At 35.0% G+C, this 14,772-nt stretch overlaps 1 protein-coding gene across 1 annotated transcript in view; it reads left to right on the top strand.

The window, feature by feature from the left end:
* LOC141552709 (uncharacterized) overlaps positions 1-14,772 on the top strand; it is a 178,635-nt gene that overhangs the window by 10,111 nt on the left and 153,752 nt on the right. The gene's annotated exons all lie outside the window — the stretch shown is intronic.

Raw genomic sequence — 14,772 nt, forward strand, 5'->3', positions numbered from 1 at the left:
ACAAAGCAAATAACTTTGCTTGTAATTGACCAGTTTTGACAAAGGAGATTTACATGTCACCAGAATAATCAAGAAAATCTAAACATTAAACATCTTGTCCCATTTAACAGAGGCATGAGCTAACCCAATACTCTCTTAGTCTGCAGGAGCCAGAACACGGCAATCAGAAACAATTGCTCAGGTGGACAGACGATGCAGAAAGAATAATTTCAGATATTTCATATACTTATCTGCTTCCTAAATAGCTTTTCTTGGACAATATGCTTTATTCTTAGGACAACTCAATAACAGAGGGTTCTGTTTCTGTGGTTCGAAATCTAGAGGTTATGACCCTTTTTAATAGTCACTTAAATTTGGTTCTTCATTTTTGAAATTTCAGAGAATTTCAGTTTATAAAACATTTGCTGTCTCTATCCTTACCTAAATCCTGTACCTGATATGTTTGATAGAATTCACTTGTAAATTTGTCCGGCATAGTGCTTTTTCCTACAAAATTCATTTATGGCTTGTACTTCAAAATTATTGGACAGATATTTTAAAAATAAAAAAGATAGTTTCACTTTCTGTATCATCAATACAAATTATGCAAATTTATGTGAAAAATCCAATAAATCTTTAAATAATTTTTTATATCGGCAATATATACTTCAAGCCTGAATTTCCATGACTGATAAATTTGGAGGCCAATTATATACATCTCTATGTAGTTTTTAGAGAAAATAGTCTGATCTTGTTGCTTTTTAAAAATTTACTGTTCCATTTAATTAGAAAATGTTTACACTCCATCTTTTGTCTTATTACCTTGTCGAATAATTTTCTCTTTTGGAGGATGTCATGCATATATTATAATTTGACCCATAAATATGTTAAAACTATAAGATATTCATACTTGCATCTATTATAATAAACTCAGAGATGTTCCAATATCAATCTATTACTTAATACCTTTAGTTTTGAACTTAGAAAACTTCTTAATTATGGAATTTTTCCATAAAGGAAAAAAGAACATAGTTACATCATAAGAAGGGGGAAATTCCCTTAACTGTTTGATTCCAGACATGAATTACATCTGACAGTCCATCTAGTAGTCACAGATTGTTAAAGGCAGCTCTTAAGATTAACCAAGTGGGGAATTTTCCTTTTCACAAGGAAATAGTATGGTGGGGAAATAGAAGATTCCTACTTAGGTCATTCCCCATAACTTTTCCCAGACATAAACATCCACTTTTCCACTTTTTAGCAGACCTCAGACTGCTGTACTACTATTGGCTTTATGATCATTCAAATAACTATCCTGGTAATCAAAGCTCAAACAACAGTAAATTTATAGTGCCAGAAATTTTTACCTAAAATAGCAAAATTTCACTAACCATAACTTATAGCTTGAATATCTTTCCTGATATTTCCCTAACAAACAGCATTTCATTTATCCTCTACTTATAAATTAAAATTACCCAAATTCTGCAGTTTCAAACATACAATAAATACTTGATTTTTGATTCATCATTAATATCTCTAAATCACCTTATACACTCATAATAACCAAGATTTTCAAATGGAAATTTGTGATTATAGTAAATATTGTTATTACTTGTTTTTTATAATGAAATATATCTCATTAAATATCTTAACAGTTTTCAAATATCCAGTTTTTTAATCATATCCTTTTAAAAGCCCAATTCATGTATAATATCATCCAGATTAAAAATTGCTTTGTCTAACAGTATTTCTGTTTTATAGTAGTATTCTTATTTTTCCTTAAAATAGATTCTATAGACTGGTACCTCAAACTTACTAAGATGTCTCAGAAGGGGATGAATTCTTGGAAAAGTCTCAGGAGTTCTTTCTTGAAATATTAAAATGACTAATTGTCAAACTCCTTAATGATTAATCTCAAAATCTCCAGAATCTGTTGAGATGTTTTTAGCAGTTCTAATCTAACTTTATTTCTATAGTCTCAGTTTAGCCAGTGTTGGGAGCACAGAAAAAGTCTCAGGCTTTTCTTCTTTTCTCATAACCTAATCTCCCATGGAAAGACTAAGGTAAGAATTAGGTTAATCTTTCCCCGTGTTCTAACTACATCCCTTAGAAATTCTTCTGACTGACTACATTTTCAATCTTTTAAGGTAACAAAATCTAGTTCACTGCACAAACATGGCATAAACGTTCTGTAAACACAACACAGACAAAATGAAAAGACAAATTTAAATAAAGCACACAGTTAAAATACTAGTTTCAACTGGTTCCAGCCACATAACTAATTCTTACACAAATAAAATTTACCATGTGCAAAAATTAAAAACTACAGTTCATAACCAGACATGCATTTTTTTTTATTATATATATATATATATATATATTTTATAATATTATCCCTTGTATTCATTTTTCCAAATTACCCCCCCTCCCTCTATTCCCTCCCCCCGACGACAGGCAATACCATACATTTTACATGTGTTACAATATAGTCTAGGTACAATACATGTGTGCGAATATCATTTTCTTGTTGCACAATAAACATTAGAATCCGAAGGTACATGCAACCTGGGCAGACAGATATTAGTGCTAACAATTTTCATTCCCCTCCCAGTGTTTCTTCTCTGGGTGTAGCTACCTCTGTCCATCATTGATCAACTGGAAGTGAGTTGGATCTTCTTTATGTTGAAGATTTCCACTTCCATCAGAATACATCCTCATACAGTATTGTTGTTGAAGTGTACAGTGATCTTCTGGTTCTGCTCATTTCACTCAGCATCAGTTGATTTAAGTCTCTCCAGGCCTCTCTATATTCCTCCTGCTGGTCATTTCTTACCGAGCAATAATATTCCATAACCTTCATATACCACAATTTACCCAACCATTCTCCAACTGATGGACATCCATTCATCTTCCAGTTTCTAGCTACAACAAAAAGAGCTGCCACAAACATTTTGGCACATATATGTCTCTTTCCGCTCTTTAGTATTTCTTTGGGATATAATCCCAGTAGTAGCGCTGCTGGGTCAAAGGGTATGCACAGTTTGATAACTTTTTGGGCATAATTCCAGATTGCTCTCCAGAATGGCCAGATTCTTTCACAACTCCACCAGCAATGTACCAGTGTCCCAATTTCCCCACATCCCCTCCAACATTTGTCATTATTTGTTCCTGTCATCTTAGCCAATCTGACAGGTGTGTAGTGGTATCTCAGAGTGGTCTTAATTTGCATTTCTCTGATCAGTAGTGATTTGGAACACTCTTTCATGTGAGTGGATATAGTTTCAATTTCTTCCTCTGAGAATTGTCTGTTCATATCCTTTGACCATTTATCAATTGGAGAATGGTTCGGTTTCTTATAAATTATGGTCAGTTCTCTATATATTTTGGAAATGAGACCTTTGTCAGAACCTTTGTTTTTAAAAATATTTTCCCAATTTGTTACTTCCCTTCTAATCTTGTTTGCATTAGTATTATTTGTACAGAAACTTTTTAGTTTGATGTAATCAAAATCTTCTATTTTGTGATCAATAATGATCTCTAGTTCTCCTCTGGTCATAAATTCCTTCCTCCTCCACAAGTCTGAGAGGTAGATTATCCTCTGTTCCTCTAATCTATTTATTATCTCCCTCTTTATGCCTAAATCATGGACCCATTTTGATCTTATCTTGGTATATGGTGTTAAGTGTGGATCCATATCTAATTTCTGCCATACTAATTTCCAGTTTTCCCAACAGTTTTTTCCGAATAATGAATTTTTATCCCTAATGTTGGAATCTTTGGGTTTGTCAAAGATTAGATTGCTATAGATGTACCCTTTTTTGTCCTTTGTATCTAATCTGTTCCACTGATCTACCGGTCTATTTCGTAGCCAATACCAAATGGTTTTGGTGACTGCTGCTATATAATATAGCTTTAGATCAGGTACACTTAGACCACCTTCCTCTGAGTTTGTTTTCATTAGTTCCCTTGCAATTCTTGACCTTTTATTCTTCCATATGAATTTTGTTGTTATTTTTTCTAGGTCATTAAAATAGTTTCTTGGGAGTCTGATTGGTATAGCACTAAATAAATAGATTAGTTTGGGGAGTATTGTCATCTTTATTATATTCGCTCGGCCTATCCAAGAGCACTGAATGTCTTTCCAATTATTTAAATCTGATTTTATTTTTGTGGCAAGTGTTTTGTAATTTTTCTCATATAATTCCTGACTTTTCTTTGGTAGATGGATTCCCAAATATTTTATACTCTCAACATTTGTTTGGAATGGAATTTCTCTTTGTATCTCTTGCTGTTGCATTTTGTTAGTGATATATAAAAATGCCGAGGATTTATGTGGATTTATTTTGTATCCTGCCACTTTGCTGAAATTTTGAATTATTTCTAGTAGCTTTTTAGCAGAGTCTTTGGGGTTCTCTAAGTATACCATCATGTCATCTGCAAAAAGTGATAGTTTAATTTCCTCATTTCCTACTCTAATTCCTTGAATCTCTTTCTCGGCTCTTATTGCAGAGGCTAGCGTTTCTAGTACTATATTGAATAGTAATGGTGATAGTGGGCAACCTTGTTTCACTCCTGATCTTACTGGGAAAGGTTGCAGTTTATTTCTATTGCATATTATGCTTACTGACGGTCTTAAATATATACTCCTGATTATTCTAAGGAATAATCCATTTATTCCTATACTCTCAAGAGTTTTTAGTAGGAATGGATGTTGGATTTTGTCAAATGCTTTTTCTGCATCTATTGAGATGATCATATGGTTCTTATTAATTTGATTATTAATATGGTCAATTATATTAATAGTTTTCCTAATATTAAACCAGCCCTGCATTCCTGGAATAAATCCTACTTGATCATAGTGTATTATCTTGGAGATGATTTTCTGAAGTCTTTTTGCTAATATCTTATTTAAGATTTTAGCATCAATATTCATTAAGGAGATTGGTCTATAATTTTCTTTCTCAGTTTTCGATCTACCAGGTTTAGGTATCAGTACCATGTCTGTGTCATAAAAGGAGTTTGGTAGGACTCCTTCATCCCCTATTTTTTCAAATAATTTATATAACATTGGGGCTAATTGTTCTTTAAATGTTTGGTAGAATTCACATGTGAATCCATCTGGCCCTGGGGATTTTTTCCTGGGGAGTTGATTAATAGCTTGTTCTATTTCTTTTTCTGAAATGGGACTATTTAAGCAATTTATCTCCTCCTCTGTTAATCTAGGGAGCCTATATTTTTGGAGAAAGTCATCCATTTCACTTAAGTTATCAAATTTATTGGCATAAAGTTGGGCAAAGTAACTCTTTATTATTTCTCTAATTTCCTCTTCATTGGTGGAAAGATCCCCCTTTTCATTTGTAAGACTATCAATTTGATTTTCCTCTTTCTTTTTTTTGATCAAATTTACCAAAGGTTTATCTATTTTATTGGCTTTTTCATAAAACCAACTCTTGGTTTTATTTATTAATTCAATAGTTTTTTTACTTTCAATTTTATTGATTTCTCCTTTTAATTTTTGTATTTCGAGTTTAATTTTTGGTTGGGGGTCAGACATGCATTTGTAAAAGAGAAAAGCCCACATTCCATAGATGGACGTGATGAGGTCTAGAATTGGGGTACTTAAATGAAATTAGGGTTTGATTGAGAACTAATGGCAGGTTCTGGGTATGGGGAGTCAAATGGAACTCCCCTGCAACCCTTTTGGATTTAGTGCAAGGATATGGAGTTAAATGAGGTCTGGTGGCAGCGCAAGAGTCCCTTGTAAAGGAATTTACAGACCCGAAAACCTAGACTGATATAATAGGTTTATTTTGGGGTTTGGAAGTAAGGTTACAATCTAGTTAGTAAAAGGTGAAGGTGGGGATAACAAGGCACCGGAAACAGTGTTCGAGTGGGCAGAGATCCTTGGCGTGCCAGGCATGAGACTGCTATGTTTGGAACCTCTGCAAAGAGAGGATTCCAGCTTGGCTCTTTTATAATGAGAGATTTAGCTAAAGGGGCTGTGGGTAGAATCCCAAATTGGCTCAGATTCTATGGGGGCTGGGAGAGCCTGGATCTTCTATTGGAATTCAAAGGGATGCTTTTGACCAGAATTTGTGAATCAAAGGTCCTAGTTTCTTGAATTGATAATGCATCAGCTAGGAGGGGTTGGGAATCAAAAAGGAATAAATCAATCTGAAAGGACTAATTTTTTAAAGGGAGCACAACCCACATCATTCCCCTCTCAAGCAGATAAAACTTAAATTCATTTAAGAAAAAAAGACTTTGGGCAGAGTCTCTTATTGAGGCAGAATTGAAGATTTTCTCCAAGGATCTTCAGAATTCCGGGGTCCCCGCTTCATTCCCTCCTCAAGCATTTACCTCAAATGCATGTGGGGGAAAAAGGGGCAATGATCTCCTCTTAACTGCTTCAAGCTGGCAAGGGTCATAGAGATTTGGGGGGGGGGTTCATGCCAGGAAGAGAAAGGTCACTGAATTGAGGTGAGCTTGGAGATATGTCTTTACCTATGACTGCTACTCCCTAGACAGGGGTGGGGCCATGTCCTTCAGGTCTTTCTCTTCCAGCAAAATTTGGGGGCTTAGATGAGCTACCCTGCCCTCAAGTTCCAGTACGGAATCACAAGAGGAGCCCTCACTATTTCATTCACAAATCCTGGTCAAAAGCACCCTTTTGAATTCCAAGAGGATATATCGGAGCCTGTCCCAGCCTCTATCGGATCTGAGCCAACTTGGGACTTCATCCACCGGCCCCTTTAGCTAAATCTCTCATTATAAAAGAGCCAAGCTGGAATCCTCTCTTTGCAGAGGTTCCAAACATAGCAGTCTCATGCCTGGCACGCCAAGGATCTCTGCCCACTCGAACACTGTTTCCGGTGCCTTGTTATCTCTACCTTCACCTTTTACTAACTAGACTGTAACCTTACTTCCAAACCCCAAAATAAACCTCATATCAATTTAGGTTTTTGGTTCTGTAAATTCCTTTACAAGGGACTCTTGCGCTGCCACCAAACCTCATTTAACTCCATATCCTTGCACCAAATCCAAAGGGGTTGCAGGGGAGTTCCATTTGACTCCCCATACCCAGAACCTGCCACTAGACCTCAATTAAACCCTAATTACATTTAAGTACCCCAATTCTAAACCTCATCAGGACATGCATTTACAAAAGAAAAAAGACACAATGTCAATTTGTGTGCAAAAACAGGCCCAACCAAAATGATCTGGATTAAGAAAAGGAGTCTGGAACTTTCCTCCCAAAGAAAGCCAAGCTCAATCAAGAGTCAGCCAGAGGATTTGAGCAGGAAAGGGCTATGGAGCTCAGACTGTGACCAGGGAGCTCAGACTTCGAAGAAACAAATCTTCCTGGTTCCTAGTCCACCCCTACTGGTACTGAAAGGTCCTTTGGGTCCAGTTCTGTCTCAGTTCTTCCTTCTGACAATGACAACTAAACTGGAACTGTCTTCTAACCTGTGAGCATCTGAACACACACCAACTAGGCTGGAGAGAGAAGAGTCAGGTCAACAGAAGTTTAATTTCAGAATAAGGAAAATGACATTTGCAGGCAGAAGCCCACTTCCTAAAGGGAGAATTTAATACTGCTCATGCTGGGAGCACTTATATGCCACAAGAGGTTGACCCACAACAATCATTCTTGGCTCTTGAGATAGTTCTCATGGCTAGCATTTCTTGGGATGATATAGGTATTCTTGGGTCTCAGGAGAGCAGCCATTGCCTTAAGTTTTAGGGGGCCATGGCCACCTTTCAAGGCATAGAACCAGAATTCTGTGATGGGAACAGGTTTGTACTACTTATCAATAATAGGGAAGAGGTATAGTGAACATATGATGGATGGTTCTGGGAAATAAGGGAAGTTAAATCCCTCAGTGAACACCTGGTGCTGATCTAAGCAATACACTTTGCCAGAGGGTGCTATCCAGAGTGTAAAGGATTATTGTTATGCCAGCCCCAGGAAACAGCCTGCTTGCTAGATCTTAGCTGTGGAAAACATATTTACAAAATATTTTGATAATTACCATAAAAAGAAATAGTAAAGTTGAAGTGGAAAGGTTCTGGTCAAAGAATTGGAGATGCAGGTGGGGTTATCTAGTGAGCTATTGGAAATGTAAAGCAAGCTTTCAGTATGAGGTGGAGATACAGCTTTGGAAAGCAGTAAATCAATTTATTTATTGAGCACCTACTATGTGTCAGGTGTCCACTTAAAGGTAATTACAGAAGTAGTGGGAATAGGTGAGTTGCTCTAGAGAGACTATAGAACAAGGGTTCGTAACTATTTTCATGACATGGATTCCCTGAGCAGACTAGTGAAATCTAGAGATTCCTCAAGCTAATGTTCTTAAGTACAAAACTTAAAAATAAAAAAAAATTAAAAAACCACAAGATTACTAAGAAAAGCAATTATATTGAAATATAGTCATCAAAATATTTTGTAAACCAGGTTCACAAACTCCATGTGAAAAAACCATAGGAGGAATGTCTACCCTTCCAACCATTGAGAGGAAGAGGATTCAGAAAAAAAAAAAAAAAACTAGAAAGAGTTATTGGAGAGGAAGAACTATCAAAGTTTAGTGTCTTGGAAGCCAAGGGAGAGGAGAATATCAAATTAAATCAGACAGTATTAAGAATCTCTCAAATGCTGAGTTTCTTATATTAAAATAGGACTGTATCCTTAAGCAATTTGGTGGCAATTTGGGAGAAGAGGAGAAAGGATACAATTTATATGGAAAAATTATATGAAAAGATAAGAGGTGATGGACGTCAGGAAGAAAACCAAAGTACTATAGGATAATTTGTAGAAAGAGTATGCTTTCATGTGGGTGAGTAAGGCCAGACTAGAAGATTGAGATGGGATATAAACTTATTTATGAAGGAAGAATTTAACAAGTAGAAATGAGAAGAGAACATATTCTAAGCATTAGAGACAACTTGTATAATGTGTGGAGGTAGAAAATGACTTATTAAATTTGAGTAGTCTAGTCTGATCAGAACATGGAGACTAATGTGAAACAAGGCTAGAAAGGGAGGTTAGAACTAATTTGCCAAGGACATGGAAGCTAAACTGATAAGGTTATATATAGTGAGCCATTGAAAATTTGAACTGGGAGAGGTGATCTAGTCAGTCAATAAACATTTTTTAAGCTCTGAGTTAGGCATTCTAAGTATTGGAGATACAAGGAAAAGCAAAAGACAGTTGCTATGCCCAAGGACCTCACAAGTTAATGTAGAAAAAACATATAACCACTATGTACAAAGAAAATAACCCAGATAAATTGGCAATAACAGACAAGGCAATAGAATTAAAATGGAATGGGAAAGGCTTCCTATAAAAGGTCAGATTTTATCTGGTACTTTATTAAGAAAGCAGAGAAGAAGAGGGAGAGGATTCCCAAGTATGAGGAAAAACTAGTGAAAATTCTGAGTCTCAAGATGTGTTCCTTGTTGAAGAAACAAAAAGTCGTCCACTGTCACTGAATCAGAATATATAGGGGGTGAGGAAGAGGGAAAGAATTAGATGTAAGAAGAGTAAAACTGTTGCTCCAAAGAGCATAAATGGAGGGATTAACTTTAGAATGAAGAAAGCAATTCCCTAAAAGAAAGGGAAAAAAAAAACAAAAAAACTTTAGAATGAAAGAAGGATTATTGTGGTCTGTCTATAATTTTATCATCTCCACTTTATATTCATAAATGGTCTTATTTATGGTCAAACCTATATGGTCTGATGGTTTTCTCTACTTTTTCCAATGTAAACCTAAATTTTACAATAAGAAACTTATGATCTGAGCCATAGTCAGCTCCAGGTCTTGTTTTAATTGACTGAATAGAACTTCTCATTTAGCTGCAAAATATATAGAGAGTCGATCTGATTTTTGTATTGACCATATGTTTTTTTGGGTAAAAATACTGGAATAGTTTGTCATTTCCTGCTCCAGTGGATCATCTTTTCTTAGCACTCTCCACTATGACTTGTCTATCTTAGTTAACCCTGCATGACATAACTCACAGCTTCATTGAGTGACACAAACCCTTTCACCAGAACAAGGCAATAATGGGGGTGGAGGGAGGGAGGAAATTGATATTGGACATCATTACTATAAATCAGAAGTAAATTGTTAAATATAAAAGTTCTCTTCTTAGGGAGGCAAATAAAGGTAGGTTTGTTTTATTTATTTTTTTTTTTTTTCTAAAAGCAACAAGAGATCATTTCTATAGTGCCCATTTTGTCTTTGTCTTTTATTGCTCATGGACCCTTTTAACAGTCTGGTAATTCTATAGACTCCTCTGAATAACTTTTTAAAATATATAACAAAAATACATAGAACTATAAAGGAATATAATAATTGAAATACAATTATCAATTTTTTGAAGTTACTTTTACTCTTATAATGTACTTTAATTACATAAACACAAAGAGGAAAAAACACCATGAAGAAAATTGCATCATATATGATATATCATATCGTTTGCTAGAGATAACAGAGACTTTAAAAAAAAAAATAAGTCCTTCAAACTGAATTAATACACAGTAGCATCCATGTAAAGTCCATAGAGGATGGCAGTGGAAAAATAAGATTCAGTATTAAGAAACAAATGAAACCAAGAACTTGTACATTACTCAAACTTCTTTCTCTTTTTCATGATTATTTTATCAGAGAAGAAAGTTTGAAGGGACTAAATTTGGCAAACACCAAATAATATTACAAATGAATTTGACCATAACTTGATAGCTCAGTTCTATTAGAGCATTAACTAGTTACAGGAAAGACAAGTCAGTACTGTTAGAAAGAAAAAGATGAGAAGAGCTGGTATGATACAGATGAAGCAGCTCAGTTTGGACCTATGGAAATAAGCTGACAAAATGATGGGAAATGGCTAGAGGAAAAGACATCAATGTGGACTGACTCCTTTTCTTACAGAAACTTTTTGAGTATAAAATTAGAAGCCCAAAAGAGCCAAGAAACCCACCTTAGCCAGTGAGTATTTAATCTCTTTGCTAAGTGAAGAAATTTCGCAGTAAAGGAAGATATTAGTTTACACTATAAATTTAAATTCATTTGCAAAACCTTATGAAGAAGTCTGGTGAAAAATTGTGAACATTTCTAATATTTTAACATTTCTGATTCTAATGTCATAATTTTCTGGAAAAAAAAAAAAGACATATGGATTAGCTCTTTTCAGCAATCAGATGATTCAGGGCAATTCTAAAAGATTTGTGATGAAGAAAGCCGTCTCCATCCAGAAGGCAGACTAAGGGACTGAATGTGGATCACAATATAATATTTTTACCTTTTTATTGTTGTTTGCTTGGTTTTTAAATTTTTCTTTCTCATTTTTTTCTTTTTCAAATGATTTTTCTTGTGCATCATGATAAATGTGGAAATATGTTTATATTGCATATGTTCAACATATATTGGATTATGTATTGTTTATGGAAGGGAGTAGGAAGAAAGGAGAAAAATTTGGAACACAAGATTTTGCAAGGGTGAATGTTGAAAACTACTTTTGCATATATTTTGAAAATAAAAACATTTTTTCTACATGTATATTTTATTTTTTACATGTATATTCACTTTTCAAATATACATTTCTTTATGAATCATTTTGGGACAGAAAAATCAGAACAAAAGGGAAAAACCATGACAAGAAAAAAAAAAAAAGTAAACATAAGATGTTGATTTACATTCAATCTCCATAGTTTTCTTTCTGGATGCACATGGTGTTTTCCATCCAAAGTTTATAGAGATTGCCTTGGATCACTGAAAAACCAAGTTTTTCATAGTTGATCATGGCAAGTCTTGCTGTTACTATGTACAATGTATTCCTGGTTCTGCTTAAGACTATTTTTTAATAACATCATGACATCACAGGTGATGACTTCCATGTGTATTAGATTTAAGTGAGATAGAATTGCACAGTCATCTTAAGTCCACTGGCAAGACAGAAATGAAGATGCAAAACTCAATTTAGCCAGATCATCCTAAAAACATTAAGAAGTGAGAACAAAGATGAAAAATAGCAGTTGATCCTTCAACGTTTCTATAATATCACAAATCTCCAGAATGTCTGGATGTATTCACAACTCCACCAACAATGCTATCAGTGTCCCAGTTTTCCCACATCCCCTCCAACATTCCGCATTATCTTTTCTTGTCATCTTAGCTAATCTGACAGGTGTGTAGTGGTATCTCAGAGTTGTCTTAATTTGCATTTCTCTGATTAATAATGAGATAAGTTATCTCTTTTAACATTAGTATTCTTGTTGAGCTCCACAGTTCTGAATCACATAGAACAGCATATTCACTGAATAAAGTATATAAAATTAAAAGAGGCAACTCAGTCATGTGTGTTGGTTGTTTTTAGACTACCATATTGTCACTAGTAACTCATGCATAAGAAATACTATCCAGAAAAAAGGTGCAGTGAGAAAGAAAACCTAGGAAACTATGAAAGACTTCTAAGATGGCCTCTAATATATTAGGTAGATCCTTAATAAAGGATATCTGGAAAGGTAGGGATAAAAATCCTCTAATCAGAAAGAGATCTGTACTATGGGAGAAAGTACCTCAATGAGATGACAGATTCATCTAAATATATTTATTGCTCTAGACAGGTTTGAGTCCTGACTTGGCCACTTAGTTTTTGACAGCAACCTTATCGGTAGACTGTCCTGTATAATGGGAAGTGGGAGGAAGCTCCATGGACCAAATGACCTGTAAGGTCATTATTTGTCTTTCCTTTTTGCAGAGGACCATATCAGGAAAGTGATCTAAGTGGCATGCAGGTGAATTGGATTTAAATGAAGGAGGCTGTGCAAGATCACCTGCCTCACTTTCTTAAGGCTAGGTTGCAATTAAGGCAAAGAATCAATTCTTTCTCTTAGTCCAAAAAAAATCTAAATAAATGAGTAAATGAATGAATCTGGGAGAAGACAGAGTTTCTGGCCAACGCAGAAATGACTACTATTTACATTCAATCTGAGTCAATCAGGTCGCAAACAATCATCAAGACCTATTAGTAATCAATTAGATTCAGATTTGTTTTGGCTTAAGGCCCAGTCCTTAAGAAAAAAATCTACCCAAGATATCTTGGGAGGGTTCAGAAGTACAAAAGAGGAAGAAAAAATTCTAATTACCATCATTATTTCAGCAACTTTTAAATGAATTCAGGTGTCAGGGATCATCATTGTTCTTTTAAAAAAATGTGTTCTATTAATAATTCCCTAGTAAAATTTCATTCTCCCTGTAGAAGGATGAGTAGCTAAAAATCAGTAACTAGAAAGAGTGATGATTTTTTTGTTGGTATTAATAGTTATAACAAGATTAGGAATGGTAATATAAATATAATCTAAATATAAAACTTGGGTTCAGATTTTTTTTTCCATTTATTTGTATGTCAACTTAAAAATATAAATTCGCTGCTCTAGTGTTCATGTTGATGCTATTAAGGTTTGGGATAGCTCTCATTGTCTGACCTGGTTATTGAAATAGCAAAAGAGAATTGTATTAAGATGTTTTTAACAGAGGTTTTTTTGTTTGTTTGGGTTTTTTTGTTTGTTTTTTTTTTAATAGAGAAGAGAATCTCTGAACTGGAGAAGCAAATCCACTAGAAGTTGCTCTGAAGCCCCACTCATTCCAGCATTGTTAAGAGATCTCCAGAAGACCACAGGACTGCTCAGAGAATATTTCTGAGCTTGGACAAGTCATATGACATAAAAAAAGTAACCACAACACTTTTGTTATCATTATCCTCTCCACAAACAATTCCTAATTCACTTGCTCCTAAACCTGTAGTGATTCAAATTTCAAATCCTCCTTTTCAGTCTCCTGCTTTGGCATTTGCTCCACTACTGATAACAATGCCTCACAATTCCTTTGTTTATAGAATTCAACCATTGTCCTCCACTCCAAAGTACAGTTATCTGTCTAGATGTTTGTGTGCCGCGACATTGCCTTTTATCACCATAACAGGATTGGCAGTTTGTCAAAATTGCATGAATCATTTTCATAAATTCAGAAGGCTTTTTGAAACATTCTTTGGTCCCTTGATTTACACATCTCACAGGGCATGTTTTACCAAGAGGTCCCTACTGTTCTTGATTGGTGAGAGTCACATTAGATATTTGATATTTTGAGTTAATGTTTAATCAAACAGAACGTAAATTTGATATGTTATGCCCATTTCCCTCTTCTCTCATGTCACCTTTGTGCCTCAATAAGGGAACTGATTGCCCATGGCAGACTGCCTTCCACCTATCCCTATCAATTTGATATGACTCCATAAGAGTGGTGATTATAACTCCTATATATTAGACTCTGGAGCTGTGAGCTGCAGTGTTAGTTCACTTGCTTAACCATAGAAAGTTAATTAGAGGCTCTCCATTTTTGTTTTTCCTTATCAGGATGATCAAGCCCATAGTGGGAGAGGTGAATTAATTATATGGAAAGCCCTCCAATTTATTTTTGTTCCTCTGGACTATTTTCTCTTGTGCAATACAAGCAGGTGACCATCTTGTGACTAGATAAGAGCAGATATTCCTTGCTTCACTTGTGACCCTACTGATAAACCATTTTTGCTTATGCCTTACATGTCAACCAATGAGATTCTGTATTTCACCATTCCTTTTTTCCATATTTTGAGTTTCAAACTTTATAAATACAAGTTTAAGGTCCACTTCATTAGAGACCCTTTAATCAAGTGTCATTGGCTCAGAGCTCTGCCTCGGTATTATATTGCAGGATGTACAATTTTAACCTCCACACAAACCTCCCTCCTGTTTTA

This window comes from Sminthopsis crassicaudata, chromosome 2 (assembly GCF_048593235.1).
Source record: "Sminthopsis crassicaudata isolate SCR6 chromosome 2, ASM4859323v1, whole genome shotgun sequence".
Taxonomy (NCBI): Eukaryota; Metazoa; Chordata; class Mammalia; order Dasyuromorphia; family Dasyuridae; genus Sminthopsis; species Sminthopsis crassicaudata.